Below are 20,162 nucleotides of genomic sequence, written 5' to 3'. Positions count from 1 at the left end.
AGTGAGTGTTGCACTGTCAGAGGGTCAGTACTGAGGGAGTGCTGCTCTGTCAGAGGGTCAGGAATGAGTGAGTGCTGCACTGTCAGAGGGTCAGTACTGAGGGAGTGCTGCACTGTCAGAGGGACTGTGCAGAGGGAGTGCTGCACTGTCAGAGGGTCAGCACTGAGGGAGAGCTGCACTGCCAGAGGGTCAGTACTGAGGGAATGCTGCATTGTCAGAGGGTCAGTACTGAGGGAGAACTGCACTGTCAGAGGGTCAGGACTGAGGGAGTGCTGCACTGCCAGAGGGTCAGTACTGAGGGAATGCTGCATTATCAGAGGGTCAGTACTGAGGGAGTGATGCACTGTCAGAGGGTCAGTACTGAGGGAATGCTGCACTGTCAGAGGGTCAATACCGAGGGAGCGCTGCACTGTCAGAGGGTCGGTACTGAGGGAGTGTCGCACTGTCAGAGGGACTGTGCAGAGGGAGTGCTGCACTGTCAGTGGGTCAGTACTGAGGGAGTGCTGCACTGTCAGTGGGTCAGGACTGAGGGAGCGGTGCTCTGTCAGAGGGTCAGCACTGGGTGAGAGATGCACTGTCAGAGGGTCAGTACTGAGGGAATGCTGCACTGTCAAAGGGTCAGCACTGAGTGAGTGATGCACTGTCAGTGGTTCAGTACTGAGGGAGCGCTCCTCTGTCAGAGGGTCAGTACTGAGTGAGTGTTGCACTGTCAGAGGGTCAGCACTGAGGGAGAGCTGCACTGCCAGAGGGTCAGTACTGAGGGAATGCTGCATTGTCAGAGGGTCAGTACTGAGGGAGAACTGCACTGTCAGAGGGTCAGGACTGAGGGAGTGCTGCACTGTCAGCGGGTCAGTACTGGGGGAGAGCTGCACTGTAAGAGGGTCAGTACTGCGGGAGTGCTGCACTGTCAGAGGGTCGGTACTGAGGAAGTGTCGCACAGTCAGAGAGACTGTGCTGAGGGAGTGCTGCACTGTCAAAGGGTCAGTACTGAGGGAGCGCTTCACTGTCAGAGGGTCACTACTGAGGGAGTGCTGCACTGTCAGAGGGTCAGTACTGAGGGAGTGCTGCACTGTCAGTGGGTCAGTACTGAGGGAGCGCTCCTCTGTCAGAGGGTCAGTACTGAGTGAGTGTTGCACTGTCAGAGGGTCAGCACTGAGGGAGAGCTGCACTGCCAGAGGGTCAGTACTGAGGGAATGCTGCATTGTCAGAGGGTCAGTACTGAGGGAGAACTGCACTGTCAGAGGGTCAGGACTGAGGCAGTGCTGCACTGCCAGAGGGTCAGTACTGAGGGAATGCTGCATTATCAGAGGGTCAGTACTGAGGGAGTGATGCACTGTCAGAGGGTCAGTACTGAGGCAATGCTGCACTGAGGGTCAGAACTAGGGAGTGCTGCAATATCAGAGGGTCAATACTGAGGGAGAGCTGCACTGTCAGAGGGTCAGTACTGCGGGAGTGCTGCACTGTCAGAGGATCAGTACTGAGCGAGTGCCGCACTGTCAGAGGGTCAGTACTGAGGGAGTGCTGCACTGTCAGTGGGTCAGTACTGAGGGAGCGGTGCACTGTCAGAGGGTCAGTACTGAGTGAGTGTTGCACTGTCAGAGGGTCAGTACTGAGGGAGTGCTGCACTGTCAGAGGGTCAGTACTGCGGGAGTGCTGCACTGTCAGAGGGTCAGTACTAAGGGAGTCCTGCACTGTCAGAGGGTCAGTACTGAGGGAGTGCAGCACTGTCAGAGGGTCAGTACCGAGGGAGCGCTGCACTGTCAGAGAGTCAGTACTGAGGGAATGCTGCACTGTCAGTAGGTCAGTACTGAGGGAGTGCTGCACTGTCAGTGGTTCAGTACTGAGGGAGCGGTGCTCTGTCAGAGGGTCAGTACTGAGTGAGTGTTGCACTGTCAGAGGGTCAGTACTGAGTGAGTGCTGCACTGTCAGAGGGTCAGTACTGAGGGAATGCTGCACTGTTTGAGGGTCAGTACTGAGGGAGAGCTGCACTGCCAGAGGGTCAGTACTGAGGGAATGCTGCATTGTCAGAGGGTCAGTACTGAGGGAGAGCTGCACTGTCAGAGGGTCAGTACTGAGGGAATGCTGCACTGTCAGTAGGTCAGTACTGAGGGAGTGCTGCACTGTCAGTGGTTCAGTACTGAGGGAGCGGTGCTCTGTCAGAGGGTCAGTACTGAGTGAGTGTTGCACTGTCAGAGGGTCAGTACTGAGTGAGTGCTGCACTGTCAGAGGGTCAGTACTGAGGGAATGCTGCACTGTTTGAGGGTCAGTACTGAGGGAGAGCTGCACTGCCAGAGGGTCAGTACTGAGGGAATGCTGCATTGTCAGAGGGTCAGTACTGAGGGAGAGCTGCACTGTCAGAGGGTCAGTACTGAGGGAATGCTGCACTGCCAGAGTGTCAGTACTGAGGGAATGCTGCATTGTCAGAGGGTCAGTACTGAGGGAGTGCTGCACTGTCAGAGGGTCAGTGCTGAGGGAATGCTGTTGTCAGAGGGTCAGAACTGAGGGAGTGCTGCAATATCAGAGGGTCAGTACTGAGGGAATGCTGCACTGTCAGAGGGTCAGCACTGAGGGAGAGCTGCACTGCCAGAGGGTCAGTACTGAGGGAATGCTGCATTGTCAGAGGGTCAGTACTGAGGGAGAACTGCACTGTCAGAGGGTCAGGACTGAGGGAGTGCTGCACTGCCAGAGGGTCAGTACTGAGGGAATGCTGCATTATCAGAGGGTCAGTGCTGAGGGAGTGATGCACTGTCAGAGGGTCAGTACTGAGGCAATGCTGCACTGAGGGTCAGAACTAGGGAGTGCTGCAATATCAGAGGGTCAGTACTGAGGGAGCGGTGCACTGTCAGAGGGTCAGTACTGAGGGAGTGCTGCACTGTCAGAGGGTCCGTGCAGAGGGAGTGCTGTACTGTCAGAGGGTCAATACTGAGGGAGAGCTGCACTGTCAGAGGGTCAGTACTGCGGGAGTGCTGCACTGTCAGAGGATCAGTACTGAGGGAGTCCTGCACTGTCAGAGGGTCAGTACTGCGGGAGTGCTGCACTGTCAGAGGATCAGTACTGAGGGAATGCTGCATTATCAGAGGGTCAGTACTGAGGGAGTGATGCACTGTCAGAGGGTCAGTACTGAGGGAATGCTGCACTGTCAGAGGGTCAATACCGAGGGAGCGCTGCACTGTCAGAGGGTCGGTACTGAGGGAGTGTCGCACTGTCAGAGGGACTGTGCAGAGGGAGTGCTGCACTGTCAGAGGGTCAGTACTGAGGGAGTGCTGCACTGTCAGAGAGTCATTACTGAGGGAATGCTGCACTGTCAGTGGGTCAGTACTGAGGGAGTGCTGCACTGTCAGAGAGTCATTACTGAGGGAATGCTGCACTGTCAGTGGGTCAGGACTGAGGGAGCGGTGCTCTGTCAGAGGGTCAGCACTGGGTGAGTGATGCACTGTCAGAGGGTCAGTACTGAGGGAATGCTGCACTGTCAAAGGGTCAGCACTGAGTGAGTGATGCACTGTCAGTGGTTCAGTACTGAGGGAGCGCTCCTCTGTCAGAGGGTCAGTACTGAGTGAGTGTTGCACTGTCAGAGGGTCAGCACTGAGGGAGAGCTGCACTGCCAGAGGGTCAGTACTGAGGGAATGCTGCATTGTCAGAGGGTCAGTACTGAGGGAGAACTGCACTGTCAGAGGGTCAGGACTGAGGGAGTGCTGCACTGTCAGCGGGTCAGTACTGGGGGAGAGCTGCACTGTAAGAGGGTCAGTACTGCGGGAGTGCTGCACTGTCAGAGGGTCGGTACTGAGGAAGTGTCGCACAGTCAGAGAGACTGTGCTGAGGGAGTGCTGCACTGTCAGAGGGTCAGTACTGAGGGAGTGCTGCACTGTCAGAGAGTCAGTAGTGAGGGAATGCTGCACTGTCAGTGGGTAAGTACTGAGGGAGTGCTGCACTGTCAGTGGGTCAGTACTGAGGGAACGGTGCTCTGTCAGAGGGCCGGCACTGAGTGAGTGATGCACTGTCAGAGGGTCAGTACTGAGGGAATGCTGCACTGTCAAAGGGTCAGTACTGAGGGAGCGCTTCACTGTCAGAGGGTCACTACTGAGGGAGTGCTGCACTGTCAGAGGGTCAGTACTGAGGGAGTGCTGCACTGTCAGTGGGTCAGTACTGAGGGAGCGCTCCTCTGTCAGAGGGTCAGTACTGAGTGAGTGTTGCACTGTCAGAGGGTCAGCACTGAGGGAGAGCTGCACTGCCAGAGGGTCAGTACTGAGGGAATGCTGCATTGTCAGAGGGTCAGTACTGAGGGAGAACTGCACTGTCAGAGGGTCAGGACTGAGGCAGTGCTGCACTGCCAGAGGGTCAGTACTGAGGGAATGCTGCATTATCGAGGGTCAGTACTGAGGGAGTGATGCACTGTCAGAGGGTCAGTACTGAGGCAATGCTGCACTGAGGGTCAGAACTAGGGAGTGCTGCAATATCAGAGGGTCAATACTGAGGGAGAGCTGCACTGTCAGAGGGTCAGTACTGCGGGAGTGCTGCACTGTCAGAGGATCAGTACTGAGCGAGTGCCGCACTGTCAGAGGGTCAGTACTGAGGGAGTGCTGCACTGTCAGTGGGTCAGTACTGAGGGAGCGGTGCACTGTCAGAGGGTCAGTACTGAGTGAGTGTTGCACTGTCAGAGGGTCAGTACTGAGGGAGTGCTGCACTGTCAGAGGGTCAGTACTGAGGCAATGCTGAACTGTCTGAGGGTCAGGACTGAGGGAGAGCTGCACTGTCAGAGGGTCAGTACTGAGGGAGTGCTGCACTGTCAGAGCGTCAGTACTGAGGGAGTGCTGCACTGTCAGTGGGTCAGTACTGAGGGAGCGCTGCTCTGTCAGAGGGTCAGTACTGAGTGAGTGTTGCACTGTCAGAGGGTCAGTACTGAGGGAGTGCTGCTCTGTCAGAGGGTCAGGAATGAGTGAGTGCTGCACTGTCAGAGGGTCAGTACTGAGGGAGTGCTGCACTGTCAGAGGGACAGTGCAGAGGGAGTGCTGCACTGTCAGAGGGTCAGCACTGAGGGAGAGCTGCACTGCCAGAGGGTCAGTACTGAGGGAATGCTGCATTGTCAGAGGGTCAGTACTGAGGGAGAACTGCACTGTCAGAGGGTCAGGACTGAGGGAGTGCTGCACTGCCAGAGGGTCAGTACTGAGGGAATGCTGCATTATCAGAGGGTCAGTCCTGAGGGAGTGATGCACTGTCAGAGGGTCAGTACTGAGGGAATGCTGCACTGTCAGAGGGTCAATACCGAGGGAGCGCTGCACTGTCAGAGGGTCGGTACTGAGGGAGTGTCGCACTGTCAGAGGGACTGTGCAGAGGGAGTGCTGCACTGTCAGAGGGTCAGTACTGAGGGAGTGCTGCACTGTCAGAGAGTCATTACTGAGGGAATGCTGCACTGTCAGTGGGTCAGTACTGAGGGAGTGCTGCACTGTCAGTGGGTCAGGACTGAGGGAGCGGTGCTCTGTCAGAGGGTCAGCACTGGGTGAGAGATGCACTGTCAGAGGGTCAGTACTGAGGGAATGCTGCACTGTCAAAGGGTCAGCACTGAGTGAGTGATGCACTGTCAGTGGTTCAGTACTGAGGGAGCGCTCCTCTGTCAGAGGGTCAGTACTGAGTGAGTGTTGCACTGTCAGAGGGTCAGCACTGAGGGAGAGCTGCACTGCCAGAGGGTCAGTACTGAGGGAATGCTGCATTGTCAGAGGGTCAGTACTGAGGGAGAACTGCACTGTCAGAGGGTCAGGACTGAGGGAGTGCTGCACTGTCAGCGGGTCAGTACTGGGGGAGAGCTGCACTGTAAGAGGGTCAGTACTGCGGGAGTGCTGCACTGTCAGAGGGTCGGTACTGAGGAAGTGTCGCACAGTCAGAGAGACTGTGCTGAGGGAGTGCTGCACTGTCAGAGGGTCAGGACTGAGGCAGTGCTGCACTGCCAGAGGGTCAGTACTGAGGGAATGCTGCATTATCAGAGGGTCAGTACTGAGGGAGTGATGCACTGTCAGAGGGTCAGTACTGAGGCAATGCTGCACTGAGGGTCAGAACTAGGGAGTGCTGCAATATCAGAGGGTCAATACTGAGGGAGAGCTGCACTGTCAGAGGGTCAGTACTGCGGGAGTGCTGCACTGTCAGAGGATCAGTACTGAGCGAGTGCCGCACTGTCAGAGGGTCAGTACTGAGGGAGTGCTGCACTGTCAGTGGGTCAGTACTGAGGGAGCGGTGCACTGTCAGAGGGTCAGTACTGAGTGAGTGTTGCACTGTCAGAGGGTCAGTACTGAGGGAGTGCTGCACTGTCAGAGGGTCAGTACTGCGGGAGTGCTGCACTGTCAGAGGGTCAGTACTAAGGGAGTCCTGCACTGTCAGAGGGTCAGTACTGAGGGAGTGCAGCACTGTCAGAGGGTCAGTACCGAGGGAGCGCTGCACTGTCAGAGAGTCAGTACTGAGGGAATGCTGCACTGTCAGTAGGTCAGTACTGAGGGAGTGCTGCACTGTCAGTGGTTCAGTACTGAGGGAGCGGTGCTCTGTCAGAGGGTCAGTACTGAGTGAGTGTTGCACTGTCAGAGGGTCAGTACTGAGTGAGTGCTGCACTGTCAGAGGGTCAGTACTGAGGGAATGCTGCACTGTTTGAGGGTCAGTACTGAGGGAGAGCTGCACTGCCAGAGGGTCAGTACTGAGGGAATGCTGCATTGTCAGAGGGTCAGTACTGAGGGAGAGCTGCACTGTCAGAGGGTCAGTACTGAGGGAATGCTGCACTGTCAGTAGGTCAGTACTGAGGGAGTGCTGCACTGTCAGTGGTTCAGTACTGAGGGAGCGGTGCTCTGTCAGAGGGTCAGTACTGAGTGAGTGTTGCACTGTCAGAGGGTCAGTACTGAGTGAGTGCTGCACTGTCAGAGGGTCAGTACTGAGGGAATGCTGCACTGTTTGAGGGTCAGTACTGAGGGAGAGCTGCACTGCCAGAGGGTCAGTACTGAGGGAATGCTGCATTGTCAGAGGGTCAGTACTGAGGGAGAGCTGCACTGTCAGAGGGTCAGTACTGAGGGAATGCTGCACTGCCAGAGTGTCAGTACTGAGGGAATGCTGCATTGTCAGAGGGTCAGTACTGAGGGAGTGCTGCACTGTCAGAGGGTCAGTGCTGAGGGAATGCTGTTGTCAGAGGGTCAGAACTGAGGGAGTGCTGCAATATCAGAGGGTCAGTACTGAGGGAATGCTGCACTGTCAGAGGGTCAGCACTGAGGGAGAGCTGCACTGCCAGAGGGTCAGTACTGAGGGAATGCTGCATTGTCAGAGGGTCAGTACTGAGGGAGAACTGCACTGTCAGAGGGTCAGGACTGAGGGAGTGCTGCACTGCCAGAGGGTCAGTACTGAGGGAATGCTGCATTATCAGAGGGTCAGTGCTGAGGGAGTGATGCACTGTCAGAGGGTCAGTACTGAGGCAATGCTGCACTGAGGGTCAGAACTAGGGAGTGCTGCAATATCAGAGGGTCAGTACTGAGGGAGCGGTGCACTGTCAGAGGGTCAGTACTGAGGGAGTGCTGCACTGTCAGAGGGTCCGTGCAGAGGGAGTGCTGTACTGTCAGAGGGTCAATACTGAGGGAGAGCTGCACTGTCAGAGGGTCAGTACTGCGGGAGTGCTGCACTGTCAGAGGATCAGTACTGAGGGAGTCCTGCACTGTCAGAGGGTCAGTACTGCGGGAGTGCTGCACTGTCAGAGGATCAGTACTGAGGGAATGCTGCATTATCAGAGGGTCAGTACTGAGGGAGTGATGCACTGTCAGAGGGTCAGTACTGAGGGAATGCTGCACTGTCAGAGGGTCAATACCGAGGGAGCGCTGCACTGTCAGAGGGTCGGTACTGAGGGAGTGTCGCACTGTCAGAGGGACTGTGCAGAGGGAGTGCTGCACTGTCAGAGGGTCAGTACTGAGGGAGTGCTGCACTGTCAGAGAGTCATTACTGAGGGAATGCTGCACTGTCAGTGGGTCAGTACTGAGGGAGTGCTGCACTGTCAGAGAGTCATTACTGAGGGAATGCTGCACTGTCAGTGGGTCAGGACTGAGGGAGCGGTGCTCTGTCAGAGGGTCAGCACTGGGTGAGTGATGCACTGTCAGAGGGTCAGTACTGAGGGAATGCTGCACTGTCAAAGGGTCAGCACTGAGTGAGTGATGCACTGTCAGTGGTTCAGTACTGAGGGAGCGCTCCTCTGTCAGAGGGTCAGTACTGAGTGAGTGTTGCACTGTCAGAGGGTCAGCACTGAGGGAGAGCTGCACTGCCAGAGGGTCAGTACTGAGGGAATGCTGCATTGTCAGAGGGTCAGTACTGAGGGAGAACTGCACTGTCAGAGGGTCAGGACTGAGGGAGTGCTGCACTGTCAGCGGGTCAGTACTGCGGGAGTGCTGCACTGTCAGAGGGTCGGTACTGAGGAAGTGTCGCACAGTCAGAGAGACTGTGCTGAGGGAGTGCTGCACTGTCAGAGGGTCAGTACTGAGGGAGTGCTGCACTGTCAGAGAGTCAGTAGTGAGGGAATGCTGCACTGTCAGTGGGTAAGTACTGAGGGAGTGCTGCACTGTCAGTGGGTCAGTACTGAGGGAACGGTGCTCTGTCAGAGGGCCGGCACTGAGTGAGTGATGCACTGTCAGAGGGTCAGTACTGAGGGAATGCTGCACTGTCAAAGGGTCAGTACTGAGGGAGCGCTTCACTGTCAGAGGGTCACTACTGAGGGAGTGCTGCACTGTCAGAGGGTCAGTACTGAGGGAGTGCTGCACTGTCAGTGGGTCAGTACTGAGGGAGCGCTCCTCTGTCAGAGGGTCAGTACTGAGTGAGTGTTGCACTGTCAGAGGGTCAGCACTGAGGGAGAGCTGCACTGCCAGAGGGTCAGTACTGAGGGAATGCTGCATTGTCAGAGGGTCAGTACTGAGGGAGAACTGCACTGTCAGAGGGTCAGGACTGAGGCAGTGCTGCACTGCCAGAGGGTCAGTACTGAGGGAATGCTGCATTATCGAGGGTCAGTACTGAGGGAGTGATGCACTGTCAGAGGGTCAGTACTGAGGCAATGCTGCACTGAGGGTCAGAACTAGGGAGTGCTGCAATATCAGAGGGTCAATACTGAGGGAGAGCTGCACTGTCAGAGGGTCAGTACTGCGGGAGTGCTGCACTGTCAGAGGATCAGTACTGAGCGAGTGCCGCACTGTCAGAGGGTCAGTACTGAGGGAGTGCTGCACTGTCAGTGGGTCAGTACTGAGGGAGCGGTGCACTGTCAGAGGGTCAGTACTGAGTGAGTGTTGCACTGTCAGAGGGTCAGTACTGAGGGAGTGCTGCACTGTCAGAGGGTCAGTACTGAGGCAATGCTGAACTGTCTGAGGGTCAGGACTGAGGGACAGCTGCACTGTCAGAGGGTCAGTACTGAGGGAGTGCTGCACTGTCAGAGCGTCAGTACTGAGGGAGTGCTGCACTGTCAGTGGGTCAGTACTGAGGGAGCGCTGCTCTGTCAGAGGGTCAGTACTGAGTGAGTGTTGCACTGTCAGAGGGTCAGTACTGAGGGAGTGCTGCTCTGTCAGAGGGTCAGGAATGAGTGAGTGCTGCACTGTCAGAGGGTCAGTACTGAGGGAGTGCTGCACTGTCAGAGGGACAGTGCAGAGGGAGTGCTGCACTGTCAGAGGGTCAGCACTGAGGGAGAGCTGCACTGCCAGAGGGTCAGTACTGAGGGAATGCTGCATTGTCAGAGGGTCAGTACTGAGGGAGAACTGCACTGTCAGAGGGTCAGGACTGAGGGAGTGCTGCACTGCCAGAGGGTCAGTACTGAGGGAATGCTGCATTATCAGAGGGTCAGTCCTGAGGGAGTGATGCACTGTCAGAGGGTCAGTACTGAGGGAATGCTGCACTGTCAGAGGGTCAACACCGAGGGAGCGCTGCACTGTCAGAGGGTCGGTACTGAGGGAGTGTCGCACTGTCAGAGGGACTGTGCAGAGGGAGTGCTGCACTGTCAGAGGGTCAGTACTGAGGGAGTGCTGCACTGTCAGAGAGTCATTACTGAGGGAATGCTGCACTGTCAGTGGGTCAGTACTGAGGGAGTGCTGCACTGTCAGTGGGTCAGGACTGAGGGAGCGGTGCTCTGTCAGAGGGTCAGCACTGGGTGAGAGATGCACTGTCAGAGGGTCAGTACTGAGGGAATGCTGCACTGTCAAAGGGTCAGCACTGAGTGAGTGATGCACTGTCAGTGGTTCAGTACTGAGGGAGCGCTCCTCTGTCAGAGGGTCAGTACTGAGTGAGTGTTGCACTGTCAGAGGGTCAGCACTGAGGGAGAGCTGCACTGCCAGAGGGTCAGTACTGAGGGAATGCTGCATTGTCAGAGGGTCAGTACTGAGGGAGAACTGCACTGTCAGAGGGTCAGGACTGAGGGAGTGCTGCACTGTCAGCGGGTCAGTACTGGGGGAGAGCTGCACTGTAAGAGGGTCAGTACTGCGGGAGTGCTGCACTGTCAGAGGGTCGGTACTGAGGAAGTGTCGCACAGTCAGAGAGACTGTGCTGAGGGAGTGCTGCACTGTCAGAGGGTCAGGACTGAGGCAGTGCTGCACTGCCAGAGGGTCAGTACTGAGGGAATGCTGCATTATCAGAGGGTCAGTACTGAGGGAGTGATGCACTGTCAGAGGGTCAGTACTGAGGCAATGCTGCACTGAGGGTCAGAACTAGGGAGTGCTGCAATATCAGAGGGTCAATACTGAGGGAGAGCTGCACTGTCAGAGGGTCAGTACTGCGGGAGTGCTGCACTGTCAGAGGATCAGTACTGAGCGAGTGCCGCACTGTCAGAGGGTCAGTACTGAGGGAGTGCTGCACTGTCAGTGGGTCAGTACTGAGGGAGCGGTGCACTGTCAGAGGGTCAGTACTGAGTGAGTGTTGCACTGTCAGAGGGTCAGTACTGAGGGAGTGCTGCACTGTCAGAGGGTCAGTACTGCGGGAGTGCTGCACTGTCAGAGGGTCAGTACTAAGGGAGTCCTGCACTGTCAGAGGGTCAGTACTGAGGGAGTGCAGCACTGTCAGAGGGTCAGTACCGAGGGAGCGCTGCACTGTCAGAGAGTCAGTACTGAGGGAATGCTGCACTGTCAGTAGGTCAGTACTGAGGGAGTGCTGCACTGTCAGTGGTTCAGTACTGAGGGAGCGGTGCTCTGTCAGAGGGTCAGTACTGAGTGAGTGTTGCACTGTCAGAGGGTCAGTACTGAGTGAGTGCTGCACTGTCAGAGGGTCAGTACTGAGGGAATGCTGCACTGTTTGAGGGTCAGTACTGAGGGAGAGCTGCACTGCCAGAGGGTCAGTACTGAGGGAATGCTGCATTGTCAGAGGGTCAGTACTGAGGGAGAGCTGCACTGTCAGAGGGTCAGTACTGAGGGAATGCTGCACTGTCAGTAGGTCAGTACTGAGGGAGTGCTGCACTGTCAGTGGTTCAGTACTGAGGGAGCGGTGCTCTGTCAGAGGGTCAGTACTGAGTGAGTGTTGCACTGTCAGAGGGTCAGTACTGAGTGAGTGCTGCACTGTCAGAGGGTCAGTACTGAGGGAATGCTGCACTGTTTGAGGGTCAGTACTGAGGGAGAGCTGCACTGCCAGAGGGTCAGTACTGAGGGAATGCTGCATTGTCAGAGGGTCAGTACTGAGGGAGAGCTGCACTGTCAGAGGGTCAGTACTGAGGGAATGCTGCACTGCCAGAGTGTCAGTACTGAGGGAATGCTGCATTGTCAGAGGGTCAGTACTGAGGGAGTGCTGCACTGTCAGAGGGTCAGTGCTGAGGGAATGCTGTTGTCAGAGGGTCAGAACTGAGGGAGTGCTGCAATATCAGAGGGTCAGTACTGAGGGAATGCTGCACTGTCAGAGGGTCAGCACTGAGGGAGAGCTGCACTGCCAGAGGGTCAGTACTGAGGGAATGCTGCATTGTCAGAGGGTCAGTACTGAGGGAGAACTGCACTGTCAGAGGGTCAGGACTGAGGGAGTGCTGCACTGCCAGAGGGTCAGTACTGAGGGAATGCTGCATTATCAGAGGGTCAGTGCTGAGGGAGTGATGCACTGTCAGAGGGTCAGTACTGAGGCAATGCTGCACTGAGGGTCAGAACTAGGGAGTGCTGCAATATCAGAGGGTCAGTACTGAGGGAGCGGTGCACTGTCAGAGGGTCAGTACTGAGGGAGTGCTGCACTGTCAGAGGGTCCGTGCAGAGGGAGTGCTGTACTGTCAGAGGGTCAATACTGAGGGAGAGCTGCACTGTCAGAGGGTCAGTACTGCGGGAGTGCTGCACTGTCAGAGGATCAGTACTGAGGGAGTCCTGCACTGTCAGAGGGTCAGTACTGCGGGAGTGCTGCACTGTCAGAGGATCAGTACTGAGGGAATGCTGCATTATCAGAGGGTCAGTACTGAGGGAGTGATGCACTGTCAGAGGGTCAGTACTGAGGGAATGCTGCACTGTCAGAGGGTCAATACCGAGGGAGCGCTGCACTGTCAGAGGGTCGGTACTGAGGGAGTGTCGCACTGTCAGAGGGACTGTGCAGAGGGAGTGCTGCACTGTCAGAGGGTCAGTACTGAGGGAGTGCTGCACTGTCAGAGAGTCATTACTGAGGGAATGCTGCACTGTCAGTGGGTCAGTACTGAGGGAGTGCTGCACTGTCAGAGAGTCATTACTGAGGGAATGCTGCACTGTCAGTGGGTCAGGACTGAGGGAGCGGTGCTCTGTCAGAGGGTCAGCACTGGGTGAGTGATGCACTGTCAGAGGGTCAGTACTGAGGGAATGCTGCACTGTCAAAGGGTCAGCACTGAGTGAGTGATGCACTGTCAGTGGTTCAGTACTGAGGGAGCGCTCCTCTGTCAGAGGGTCAGTACTGAGTGAGTGTTGCACTGTCAGAGGGTCAGCACTGAGGGAGAGCTGCACTGCCAGAGGGTCAGTACTGAGGGAATGCTGCATTGTCAGAGGGTCAGTACTGAGGGAGAACTGCACTGTCAGAGGGTCAGGACTGAGGGAGTGCTGCACTGTCAGCGGGTCAGTACTGGGGGAGAGCTGCACTGTAAGAGGGTCAGTACTGCGGGAGTGCTGCACTGTCAGAGGGTCGGTACTGAGGAAGTGTCGCACAGTCAGAGAGACTGTGCTGAGGGAGTGCTGCACTGTCAGAGGGTCAGTACTGAGGGAGTGCTGCACTGTCAGAGAGTCAGTAGTGAGGGAATGCTGCACTGTCAGTGGGTAAGTACTGAGGGAGTGCTGCACTGTCAGTGGGTCAGTACTGAGGGAACGGTGCTCTGTCAGAGGGCCGGCACTGAGTGAGTGATGCACTGTCAGAGGGTCAGTACTGAGGGAATGCTGCACTGTCAAAGGGTCAGTACTGAGGGAGCGCTTCACTGTCAGAGGGTCACTACTGAGGGAGTGCTGCACTGTCAGAGGGTCAGTACTGAGGGAGTGCTGCACTGTCAGTGGGTCAGTACTGAGGGAGCGCTCCTCTGTCAGAGGGTCAGTACTGAGTGAGTGTTGCACTGTCAGAGGGTCAGCACTGAGGGAGAGCTGCACTGCCAGAGGGTCAGTACTGAGGGAATGCTGCATTGTCAGAGGGTCAGTACTGAGGGAGAACTGCACTGTCAGAGGGTCAGGACTGAGGCAGTGCTGCACTGCCAGAGGGTCAGTACTGAGGGAATGCTGCATTATCAGAGGGTCAGTACTGAGGGAGTGATGCACTGTCAGAGGGTCAGTACTGAGGCAATGCTGCACTGAGGGTCAGAACTAGGGAGTGCTGCAATATCAGAGGGTCAATACTGAGGGAGAGCTGCACTGTCAGAGGGTCAGTACTGCGGGAGTGCTGCACTGTCAGAGGATCAGTACTGAGCGAGTGCCGCACTGTCAGAGGGTCAGTACTGAGGGAGTGCTGCACTGTCAGTGGGTCAGTACTGAGGGAGCGGTGCACTGTCAGAGGGTCAGTACTGAGTGAGTGTTGCACTGTCAGAGGGTCAGTACTGAGGGAGTGCTGCACTGTCAGAGGGTCAGTACTGAGGCAATGCTGAACTGTCTGAGGGTCAGGACTGAGGGAGAGCTGCACTGTCAGAGGGTCAGTACTGAGGGAGTGCTGCACTGTCAGAGCGTCAGTACTGAGGGAGTGCTGCACTGTCAGTGGGTCAGTACTGAGGGAGCGCTGCTCTGTCAGAGGGTCAGTACTGAGTGAGTGTTGCACTGTCAGAGGGTCAGTACTGAGGGAGTGCTGCTCTGTCAGAGGGTCAGGAATGAGTGAGTGCTGCACTGTCAGAGGGTCAGTACTGAGGGAGTGCTGCACTGTCAGAGGGACAGTGCAGAGGGAGTGCTGCACTGTCAGAGGGTCAGCACTGAGGGAGAGCTGCACTGCCAGAGGGTCAGTACTGAGGGAATGCTGCATTGTCAGAGGGTCAGTACTGAGGGAGAACTGCACTGTCAGAGGGTCAGGACTGAGGGAGTGCTGCACTGCCAGAGGGTCAGTACTGAGGGAATGCTGCATTATCAGAGGGTCAGTCCTGAGGGAGTGATGCACTGTCAGAGGGTCAGTACTGAGGGAATGCTGCACTGTCAGAGGGTCAATACCGAGGGAGCGCTGCACTGTCAGAGGGTCGGTACTGAGGGAGTGTCGCACTGTCAGAGGGACTGTGCAGAGGGAGTGCTGCACTGTCAGAGGGTCAGTACTGAGGGAGTGCTGCACTGTCAGAGAGTCATTACTGAGGGAATGCTGCACTGTCAGTGGGTCAGTACTGAGGGAGTGCTGCACTGTCAGTGGGTCAGGACTGAGGGAGCGGTGCTCTGTCAGAGGGTCAGCACTGGGTGAGAGATGCACTGTCAGAGGGTCAGTACTGAGGGAATGCTGCACTGTCAAAGGGTCAGCACTGAGTGAGTGATGCACTGTCAGTGGTTCAGTACTGAGGGAGCGCTCCTCTGTCAGAGGGTCAGTACTGAGTGAGTGTTGCACTGTCAGAGGGTCAGCACTGAGGGAGAGCTGCACTGCCAGAGGGTCAGTACTGAGGGAATGCTGCATTGTCAGAGGGTCAGTACTGAGGGAGAACTGCACTGTCAGAGGGTCAGGACTGAGGGAGTGCTGCACTGTCAGCGGGTCAGTACTGGGGGAGAGCTGCACTGTAAGAGGGTCAGTACTGCGGGAGTGCTGCACTGTCAGAGGGTCGGTACTGAGGAAGTGTCGCACAGTCAGAGAGACTGTGCTGAGGGAGTGCTGCACTGTCAGAGGGTCAGTACTGAGGGAGTGCTGCACTGTCAGAGAGTCAGTAGTGAGGGAATGCTGCACTGTCAGTGGGTAAGTACTGAGGGAGTGCTGCACTGTCAGTGGGTCAGTACTGAGGGAACGGTGCTCTGTCAGAGGGCCGGCACTGAGTGAGTGATGCACTGTCAGAGGGTCAGTACTGAGGGAATGCTGCACTGTCAAAGGGTCAGTACTGAGGGAGCGCTTCACTGTCAGAGGGTCACTACTGAGGGAGTGCTGCACTGTCAGAGGGTCAGTACTGAGGGAGTGCTGCACTGTCAGTGGGTCAGTACTGAGGGAGCGCTCCTCTGTCAGAGGGTCAGTACTGAGTGAGTGTTGCACTGTCAGAGGGTCAGTACTGAGGGAGAGCTGCACTGCCAGAGGGTCAGTACTGAGGGAATGCTGCATTGTCAGAGGGTCAGTACTGAGGGAGAACTGCACTGTCAGAGGGTCAGGACTGAGGCAGTGCTGCACTGCCAGAGGGTCAGTACTGAGGGAATGCTGCATTATCAGAGGGTCAGTACTGAGGGAGTGATGCACTGTCAGAGGGTCAGTACTGAGGCAATGCTGCACTGAGGGTCAGAACTAGGGAGTGCTGCAATATCAGAGGGTCAATACTGAGGGAGAGCTGCACTGTCAGAGGTTCAGTACTGCGGGAGTGCTGCACTGTCAGAGGATCAGTACTGAGCGAGTGCCGCACTGTCAGAGGGTCAGTACTGAGGGAGTGCTGCACTGTCAGTGGGTCAGTACTGAGGGAGCGGTGCACTGTCAGAGGGTCAGTACTGAGTGAGTGTTGCACTGTCAGAGGGTCAGTACTGAGGGAGTGCTGCACTGTCAGAGGGTCAGTACTGAGTGAGTGTTGCACTGTCAGAGGGTCAGTACTGAGGGAGTGCTGCACTGTCAGAGGGTCAGTACTGAGGCAATGCTGAACTGTCTGAGGGTCAGTACTGAGGGAGTGCTGCACTGTCAGAGCGTCAGTAATGAGGGAGTGCTGCACTGTCAGTGGGTCAGTACTGAGGGAGCGCTGCTCTGTCAGAGGGTCAGTACTGAGTGAGTGTTGCACTGTCAGAGGGTCAGTACTGAGGGAGTGCTGCTCTGTCAGAGGGTCAGGAATGAGTGAGTGCTGCACTGTCAGAGGGTCAGTACTGAGGGAGTGCTGCACTGTCAGAGGGACTGTGCAGAGGGAGTGCTGCACTGTCAGAGGGTCAGCACTGAGGGAGAGCTGCACTGCCAGAGGGTCAGTACTGAGGGAATGCTGCATTGTCAGAGGGTCAGTACTGAGGGAGTGATGCACTGTCAGAGGGTCAGTACTGAGGGAATGCTGCACTGTCAGAGGGTCAATACCGAGGGAGCGCTGCACTGTCAGAGGGTCGGTACTGAGGGAGTGTCGCACTGTCAGAGGGACTGTGCAGAGGGGGTGCTGCACTGTCAGAGGGTCAGTACTGAGGGAGTGCTGCACTGTCAGAGAGTCATTACTGAGGGAATGCTGCACTGTCAGTGGGTCAGTACTGAGGGAGTGCTGCACTGTCAGTGGGTCAGGACTGAGGGAGCGGTGCTCTGTCAGAGGGTCAGCACTGAGTGAGTGTTGCACTGTCAGAGGGTCAGTACTGAGGGAGTGCTGCACTGTCAGAGGGTCAGTACTGAGGCAATGCTGAACTGTCTGAGGGTCAGGACTGAGGGAGAGCTGCACTGTCAGAGGGTCAGCACTGAGAGAGAGCTGCACTGCCAGAGGGTCAGTACTGAGTGAGTGTTGCACTGTCAGAGCGTCAGTACTGAGGGAGTGCTGCTCTGTCAGAGGGTCAGTACTGAGGGAGTGCTGCACTGTCAGTGGGTCAGTACTGAGGGAGCGCTGCTCTGTCAGAGGGTCAGTACTGAGTGAGTGTTGCACTGTCAGAGGGTCAGTACTGAGGGAGTGCTGCTCTGTCAGAGGGTCAGGAATGAGTGAGTGCTGCACTGTCAGAGGGTCAGTACTGAGGGAGTGCTGCACTGTCAGAGGGACTGTGCAGAGGGAGTGCTGCACTGTCAGAGGGTCAGCACTGAGGGAGAGCTGCACTGCCAGAGGGTCAGTACTGAGGGAATGCTGCATTGTCAGAGGGTCAGTACTGAGGGAGTGATGCACTGTCAGAGGGTCAGTACTGAGGGAATGCTCCACTGTCAGAGGGTCAATACCGAGGGAGCGCTGCACTGTCAGAGGGTCGGTACTGAGGGAGTGTCGCACTGTCAGAGGGACTGTGCAGAGGGGGTGCTGCACTGTCAGAGGGTCAGTACTGAGGGAGTGCTGCACTGTCAGAGAGTCATTACTGAGGGAATGCTGCACTGTCAGTGGGTCAGTACTGAGGGAGTGCTGCACTGTCAGTGGGTCAGGACTGAGGGAGCGGTGCTCTGTCAGAGGGTCAGCACTGAGTGAGTGTTGCACTGTCAGAGGGTCAGTACTGAGGGAGTGCTGCACTGTCAGAGGGTCAGTACTGAGGCAATGCTGAACTGTCTGAGGGTCAGGACTGAGGGAGAGCTGCACTGTCAGAGGGTCAGCACTGAGAGAGAGCTGCACTGCCAGAGGGTCAGTACTGAGTGAGTGTTGCACTGTCAGAGCGTCAGTACTGAGGGAGTGCTGCTCTGTCAGAGGGTCAGTACTGAGGGAGTGCTGCACTGTCAAAAGGTCAGTACTGCGGGAGTGCTGCCCTGTCAGAGGGTCAGTACTGAGGGAGTGCTGCACTGTCAGAGGGTCAGTACTGAGGGAGTGCTGCACTGTCAGAGGGTCAGTACCGAGGGAGCGCTGCACTGTCAGAGGGTCGGTACTGAGGGAGTGCCGCACTGACAGAGGGACAGTGCTGAGGGAGTGCTGCACTGTCAGAGGGTCAGTATTGAGGGAGTGCTGCACTGTCAGATAGTCAGTACTGAGGGAATGCTGCACTGTCAGTAGGTCAGTACTCAGGGAGTGCTGCACTGTCAGTGGGTCAGTACTGAGGGAGCGGTGCACTGTCAGAACGTCAGTACTGAGTGAGTGTTGCACTGTCAGAGGGTCAGTACTGAGGGAGTGCTGCACTGTCAGAGGGTCAGTACTGAGGCAATGCTGAACTGTCTGAGGGTCAGGACTGAGGGAGAGCTGCACTGTCAGAGGGTCAGTACTGAGGGAGTGCTGCACTGTCAGAGCGTCAGTACTGAGGGAGTGCTGCACTGTCAGTGGGTCAGTACTGAGGGAGCGCTGCTCTGTCAGAGGGTCAGTACTGAGTGAGTGTTGCACTGTCAGAGGGTCAGTACTGAGGGAGTGCTGCTCTGTCAGAGGGTCAGGAATGAGTGAGTGCTGCACTGTCAGAGGGTCAGTACTGAGGGAGTGCTGCACTGTCAGAGGGACTGTGCAGAGGGAGTGCTGCACTGTCAGAGGGTCAGCACTGAGGGAGAGCTGCACTGCCAGAGGGTCAGTACTGAGGGAATGCTGCATTGTCAGAGGGTCAGTACTGAGGGAGAACTGCACTGTCAGAGGGTCAGGACTGAGGGAGTGCTGCGCTGCCAGAGGGTCAGTACTGAGGGAATGCTGCATTATCAGAGGGTCAGTACTGAGGGAGTGATGCACTGTCAGAGGGTCCGTACTGAGGGAATGCTGCACTGTCAGAGGGTCAATACCGAGGGAGCGCTGCACTGTCAGAGGGTCGGTACTGAGGGAGTGTCGCACTGTCAGAGGGACTGTGCAGAGGGAGTGCTGCACTGTCAGAGGGTCAGTACTGAGGGAGTGCTGCACTGTCAGAGAGTCATTACTGAGGGAATGCTGCACTGTCAGTGGGTCAGTACTGAGGGAGTGCTGCACTGTCAGTGGGTCAGGACTGGGGGAGCGGTGCTCTGTCAGAGGGTCAGCACTGAGTGAGTGATGCACTGTCAGAGGGTCAGTACTGAGGGAATGCTGCACTGTCAAAGGGTCAGCACTGAGTGAGTGATGCACTGTCAGTGGTTCAGTACTGAGGGAGCGCTCCTCTGTCAGAGGGTCAGTACTGAGTGAGTGTTGCACTGTCAGAGGGTCAGCACTGAGGGAGAGCTGCACTGCCAGAGGGTCAGTACTGAGGGAATGCTGCATTGTCAGAGGGTCAGTACTGAGGGAGAACTGCACTGTCAGAGGGTCAGGACTGAGGGAGTGCTGCACTGTCAGCGGGTCAGTACTGGGGGAGAGCTGCACTGTAAGAGGGTCAGTACTGCGGGAGTGCTGCACTGTCAGAGGGTCGGTACTGAGGAAGTGTCGCACAGTCAGAGAGACTGTGCTGAGGGAGTGCTGCACTGTCAGAGGGTCAGTACTGAGGGAGTGCTGCACTGTCAGAGAGTCAGTAGTGAGGGAATGCTGCACTGTCAGTGGGTAAGTACTGAGGGAGTGCTGCACTGTCAGTGGGTCAGTACTGAGGGAACGGTGCTCTGTCAGAGGGCCGGCACTGAGTGAGTGATGCACTGTCAGAGGGTCAGTACTGAGGGAATGCTGCACTGTCAAAGGGTCAGTACTGAGGGAGCGCTTCACTGTCAGAGGGTCACTACTGAGGGAGTGCTGCACTGTCAGAGGGTCAGTACTGAGGGAGTGCTGCACTGTCAGTGGGTCAGTACTGAGGGAGCGCTCCTCTGTCAGAGGGTCAGTACTGAGTGAGTGTTGCACTGTCAGAGGGTCAGTACTGAGGGAGAGCTGCACTGCCAGAGGGTCAGTACTGAGGGAATGCTGCATTGTCAGAGGGTCAGTACTGAGGGAGAACTGCACTGTCAGAGGGTCAGGACTGAGGCAGTGCTGCACTGCCAGAGGGTCAGTACTGAGGGAATGCTGCATTATCAGAGGGTCAGTACTGAGGGAGTGATGCACTGTCAGAGGGTCAGTACTGAGGCAATGCTGCACTGAGGGTCAGAACTAGGGAGTGCTGCAATATCAGAGGGTCAATACTGAGGGAGAGCTGCACTGTCAGAGGTTCAGT

Source organism: Scyliorhinus torazame, chromosome 2 (assembly GCF_047496885.1).
Source record: "Scyliorhinus torazame isolate Kashiwa2021f chromosome 2, sScyTor2.1, whole genome shotgun sequence".
Lineage (NCBI taxonomy): Eukaryota > Metazoa > Chordata > Chondrichthyes > Carcharhiniformes > Scyliorhinidae > Scyliorhinus > Scyliorhinus torazame.
This window is presented reverse-complemented; position numbering follows the sequence as displayed.